This window comes from Chlorocebus sabaeus, chromosome 4, assembly GCF_047675955.1.
Source record: "Chlorocebus sabaeus isolate Y175 chromosome 4, mChlSab1.0.hap1, whole genome shotgun sequence".
In the NCBI taxonomy this organism is placed as follows: domain Eukaryota; kingdom Metazoa; phylum Chordata; class Mammalia; order Primates; family Cercopithecidae; genus Chlorocebus; species Chlorocebus sabaeus.
The window spans coordinates 5,874,378-5,881,131 of record NC_132907.1 but is presented as its reverse complement, the minus strand read 5'-3'; positions in this window follow the sequence as shown (position 1 = coordinate 5,881,131).

Sequence of the window (6,754 nt, the reverse complement as noted above, 5' to 3'; positions counted from 1 at the left end):
GTAACAAAACTCTATTACGTTGTATTTCATTAGAGCTGAACCAAAGGCATTTTGGAAGAAATCGTGCTGTGTAATAAGAGGGATTGGTAGCAGAGACTTTTTGCTACCATTTTCTCCAAGCTTTTCCATTCTGTACTTGAGTAGCATTGTCCCAAATAGAAATATCCCAGGGTCCTTTTTTCCTCTTGAAAGACTCTAATGTTAAGACTAAATTGGAGATTACCGTGGAAGTAAACGACATTAAGGTGAACAGAGAAATATTCAACCTCCCTCAGAAGGAAAGTTTCTGCTTACCTTATGGTCTTCCTGTTTCCCTCCCTTCATTATGTAAGCCAGAGTCAGCAGTACCTTTACCATAAATAAGCAGGCAAGTGGCTTCGCAGTGGCTCCTGAGTACCAGCCAACTCTTATACCAACTACAACTCAAATGTTGTTTCCACAAATTAGTTTCCTAAGTTTTTTTTTGTGTGTAGACACACACACACACACACACACACACACACATACATACATAAGTTATAATGTATAATCAAATATATTTCTGGCCGGGTGTGGTGGCTCATGCCAATAATCCCAGCACTTTGGGAGGCAGAGATAGGCAGATCACTTGAGGACAGGAATTCGAGACCAGTCTGGCCAACATGGTGAAATCCTGTCTCTACTAAAAATACAGAAAATTGGTCAGGCGCAGTGGCTCACGCCTGTAATCCCGGCTACTCGGGAGGCTGAGGCAGGAGAATCGCTTGAATCTGGGAGGCGGAGGTTGCAGTGAGCCAAGATCGTGCCACTGCACTCCTGCCTGGGTGAGAGTGAGACTCTATCTCAAAAAAACAAAACAAACAAACAAACAAACAAAAACCTCCCAGAAAATTAGCCTGGTGTGGTGGCCCATGCCTGTAGGCTACTTGGGAGGCTGAGGCAGGAGAATTGCTTGAACACAGGAGGCTGAGGTTGCAGTGAGCTGAAATCCTGACACTGCACTACAGTCTGGGTGACACAGTAAGACCCTGTCTCAAAAAAAAAAAAAAAAAAAAAAAAACAGAAAAAAGAAAAATCAAATACATTTCCTGATACATAAATATGTAGTAATGAATACATAATTATTTACTGATAATTTCCTGTAGATTTTTAAATTTATATCTTGGCTTAAAGAGTATACATTAAAATTACTTAACACTTGGCGAAAATACATATCTTCATGCTGGAATTAGGAAGATTTTAATTACTTTACGTGGAATTATGACTAGATAACCAAACTAACCCCAAATTACATAGTATGTGGCGTTATAAAAGAAAGATCTCTCCTGAATTTCATTTCCATTGAAAAGACGTACAATATTTGGCTAGAAGAAATTTCAGAAGTCATGGAAAACTTTCACTTGTCTTGAGAGGAATGAAGAAACTAACATCCAGGGAGTTTACTGATGGGTACATTGCACTGTGATTGGCTGGCTATAGGAAGACTGGGAGTTAGAATTTTAAAAAAACATTTTATTAAACAAATTACTTAAAAAAAATAAATAGAGTTGGGGTCTTGCTATGTTTCCCAGGCAGGTCTCAGACTCCTAAGCTCACGTGATCCTACCGCCTCAGCCTCCCAGAGTGCTGGGATTACAGGCGTGAATCACCAAACCTGGCTAAAGATTATTAATTCTTAATTCAGTACACTTCCCAGAACACTGTGGTCACTGGATAATTTTGTGGCTAGCCTTGAAAGAATGTGGTGAGCTTCAACTGTTTTGAAATAAGGTAGTGGCCTACATAGTAGTACAAATTATTTCGTAGAGTAAAATGAAATTGTATAAGTTCTCATTTTAATTTTTAATTTATTTTTATGTGTTTATTTTTTTTACTTTTTTATTACTTATTTTATTAAAATTTTAAAATTATTTTTTATCTTAACTTTTAAAAATTTTTATATTTTAATTTTTTATTCTATTCATTTATTTTTTATTTTTAAATTAATTAATTAATTAATATTTTAAGCTAGTGCCTTATCCATTAGGTGACTGGGGTTAAATTGTGCAAGTTTTAAGCTGCAATATTGGTTAAAATCTAGGGAAATTATGAATGTTACAATAATATGAAATCTTAAGGCCTGGATACAAGGCTATGGTATTTTAACTCCATTGTATCAGGCACTCGAAGTACAAAGACATTGCTGGAAGGGTCTTTGCTTTATAGATTAGGAAACAGGAAATGGGGCCCCCAGAGAACTTAAATCACTTGTTCAAGTTCTTTGGGCCACTTAGTGGATGTGGACCAGAATTTAGATTTCTTTCTTTCTTTTTCAAATTTTAGACCCAGCGGGTACATGTGCAGGTTTGTTACAGGAGTACATTGCATGTAACTGAGGTTTGGGCTTCAATTGATCTCATTACCCAAAAGAAAACATAGTACCCAATAGGTAGTTTTTGAACCCTTCCCGCACCCACCTTTTGGACTCCCTAGTGTCTGTTATTGCTATCTTTATGTCCTTTGTACCCAGTGTTTAACTCCTACCTATAAGTGAGAACATGCAGTGTTTGCTTTTCTCTTTCTGTGTTAATTCACTTAGGATAAAGGCCTCCAACTGCATTCATGTTGCTACAAAGGACATAATTTAATTATTTTTTATGACTGCACAGTGTTCCACTGTGTAGATGAACCAGATTTTCTTTATTCAATTTGCTACTGGTGGGCACCTAAGTTTGTACCATGTCTTTGCTATTGCGAATAGTGCTGTAGTAAACATGTGAGTGCAGGTGTCTTTTTGGTAGAATGATTTCTTTCCCTTTGGGTATATATATAGCAATAGATTGTTGGGTTGAATGGCAATTCTATTTTCAGTTATTTGAGAAATCTCCAATCTGCTTTCCATAGTGGCTGGACTAATTGACACTCCCACCAACAGTGTATAAGTGTTTTCCTTGGCTCTGCAACCTCGCCAGCATCTGTTATTTTTTGACTTTCTAATAATAGCCTTTCTGCCTGACATGAGATGATATCTCATTGTGGTTTTTTTCTTTTTTTCCCCCACAACAAAAACCACATTCAATCTCATTGTGGTTTTGATTTTCATTTCTCTGATGATTAGTGACACAGAACTCAGGTTAGTTATCTCCCATTTTGAGTACTCACCCACCACAGTACCAGTGTCTAGAAAAGAAAAAAGTTTCCTTTAATCTCTATTGATTTTACAGTTCAGGATTGAGTCTGCTCTGTAAAGTTAGGAATAGCTAACTATATTTACTCTAAACAGGAAGCTCTTCCTTATGGATACTATACTGTTATCATGTTCTATTTTGGGGAGAGAAGGAGAGTGTTATGGGCTGAATATATCCTCCAAAAAGAAATATTGAAGCCCTAACCCCTAATACCTCAGAATGTGGCCTTATTTGGAAATAGAGTCATTGTACATGTGATTAGTTGATATGAAGTCATGCTAGAGTAGGGTAGGCCTTTAATCCAATATGACTGGTATCCTTATGAAGAAAGAGACACAGGGAGAAGGAAGCCATATGGAGAGATGGAGATACACAGGGAGAAGATGGCCCTAAAACAATGGAGGTGGACTTTGGAGTGATGCAGTTAAAAACCAAGAGATGCCAAGGATTGCCAGCTGTTAGTCCACTTTGTGTTGCTATAAGGGAATATTGGCTGGGAATGGAAGCTTGTGCCTGTAATCCCAGCACTTTAGGAGGCCGAGGTGAGAGGATTGCTTGAGGGCAGGAGTTCGAGGCCAGCCTGCACAGCATAATGAGACACTGTTTCTAAAAAAAAATAGCTGAGTATGGTGGCACACACCTGGAGTTCCAGCTACTGGGAAGGCTGAGGCAGGAGGATCAGTTGAGCCCAGGAGATTGAGTCTGCAGTGCTGCAGTGAGTGAGCTATGATTGTGCCAGGGCACTCCACCCTGGGTGACAGAGCCAGACTCCATATTTTTAAAAAAGAAATAAAGTAAAGAAAGAAAAAAAAGAAAAAAGAAATACCCGAGGCTGGGTAATTTACAAAGAAAAGAGGTTTATTGGGCTCATTGTTCTGCAGGCTGTACAAAAGGCATGCAACCAGCATCTGTTTCTGATGAGGGCCTTAGGAAGCTTTCAGTCATGGTGGAAGGCAAATGGTAAGCATAGTGAAAGAAGGAGCAAGAGAGTGATGGGAGAGGGAGGTGCCAGACTCTTTTTATCAACCAGATCTCCCATGGACTAATAGAGTGAAAACTCACTTATTACCTTGGGGAAGGCACCAAGCCATTCTTGAGGGATCTGCCTCCATGACCCAAACACCTCCAGTTGGGTTCCGCTTCTCACACTAATCACATTTCAGCATGAGATTTGCAGGGGACAAACATCCAAACTGTAACATCAGGCACCACCAGAAGCTAGGAGAAGCAAGCAAATATTTTTTCCCTACAGGATTCAGAGGAATATGGTCCTGCCAATACCTTGTTTTTGCCACCTCTAGTCTCCAGAACTGTGGGAGAATAAATTTCTATTTTTCTAAGCTTTGTGGTGATTTGTTATAGCAGCCACAGGAAACTCACCTAGGGAGCAAGTCAATGAGATAATTTATTGGGATTTTCCCCATCAGTCTGCTGATCAGTTTGCTCAAGACTCATGAAAGCTCACCAGCCTGGGGCATTTGTCCATGGCTTCCCTTACACAGCATGGATTCCTATGGCTTTTCCTCACAAAGGTTTTCTAGAATTGGCTTTCCAAATGGGAGGAAGAATGGTGAAAGAGAGGGAACATAACATTTTCTCCTCTGCTTTTGTATTTGGAATTGACAAACTAGAGAAGAAAGCATATATGATTTTATTGCCGTAGGTTCTGTATGTGCATTTATAGGCTACCAGCATACTATTAGTTTGCATGATGTGTGTGCTGTTATCTTAGTTTCTTGCTATTTTCCTTTTATTCTAGCCATCTTAATACTATTCTTTGGGATTCAGATTTGTCAAGCTGTCTGGATTATAAAAGTGTGCCTTGCACTGGAAGGTGGAAATGTGGAATTTCCCTAAAAAAAAAAGCAAAATAAAAAGCAAATAAACCAGATCCTCCTGACTGCTTATTCTAATGATTTGCCTTTCTCTTATTAAGTTGTAAGTTAATTTGACAAAAATTACCTAATAAGTATAAATTCCTATATTCTACAAGAATCGAACAGCTTTTCCTTTGGCAAAAATTCACATTATCTAAAATAATTACTGCATAATACTTTGACTATCATTAGTTTTATTATCACTGTTAGATCTATGAGTTGGTGAACTTTGTTTGTTTTCTGAGACAGGGTCTCACTCTATTGCCCAGGCTGGAGTACAGTGGCATGATCATGGCTCACTGCAGACTCCACCTCCCAGGGCTCAGGTGATTCTCCTACCTCAGAATCCCAGGTAGCTGGGACCACAAGTAAAATTAGCCACAGTGTCTGGCTAATTTTTGTATTTTTGGTAGAGACAGAGTTTCTGCGTGTTGCCCAGGCTGGTCTTGAACTCCTGGGCTCAAGCAGTCCTCTCTCCTCAGCCTCTTAAAGTGTTGGAATTACAGGTGTGAGCCACTGCACCCATGAATTGGTGAAATTAACATCATTTTTTAAGGTTAAAAATTAAGAGAGTATATTTTAATCTCTCATTTCCTTCTATTCACTGGTAAGACTGTTCTATGTAACTAGTAAACAGACTTCCAAATTATACAAAGTTATGTCCTAACTTACTGTCTTATTAACTTCCCCAGAGACCTACCAATGCCAGGAGTAATAATTATTATTTGGACAGGAAATTGATGTGAGAACTTATCTAGGTCTTGAATTCAGAAGTAGCAAAAATCCATTTCCAGTTAGAATTAGCTATGCTGTGTTAGAGATTTGTAATATAAACGTCGTAAACATTTGTTTTCTTGAATAACGTTAGGATATATATTTTTGACATGTAAATGCTAAAAACTATTCCAAAGCAACTTGATTGCTTTTTTGCTATGTCAAGATATACTATCTTGACATCATTTAAGTTGGTATTTGCGAAGGTGGTTCAAAAAATTTTTTTTCCTTACATGTTTAACTTTATGCTGTCCAACAGTCAAATACAGTGATACTGGTTCCATGTCCAGGTAGACATACCTTTGGATTTTCAAACTACTGGTTGTCTTGGATTTGTAGTGATCCTTCCATATTCATTCATTCATTCATTTCATTTCCTCATTATTTTTCTCAGTTGTTTTTTGTTAAATATTGCAGATTATATTTCTCAAAAGTCAAAATAAACTATATTAATAAAGTTTTTGTCTAGTTGGAAACGTTTGTCTCCCTTCTGTATTGACTTTGATACCAACAAATGAAAAGGTAGAATTATGTCATTATTTTGTCATGGAAGTTTAGAGAAATGTTGATTGCTGACATAAAAATTCCAAGGTAAGACTGGGCGTGGTGGCTCACGTTTGTAATCCCAGCACTTTGGGAGGCCGAGGTGGGCAGACCACATGAGGTCTGGAGTTCGAAACCAGTCTGGTCAACAAGACGAAACTCCGTCTCTACTAAAAATACAAAAATTAGCCAGGCATGGCGGTGTGCACCTCTAATCCCAGCTACTGGGGAGGCTGAGGCAGGGGAATCACTTGAACCCGGGAGGCAGAGGTTGCGGTGAGCCGAGATTGTGCCACTGCACTTCAGCCTGGGCAACAGAGTGAGACTCTTTCTCAAAAAAAAAAAAAAAAAAAATCCTGAAGGTATAACTGCCTACTGTCTCAGTAGTTACAAAGTTCTATCTCAAAAATGTCA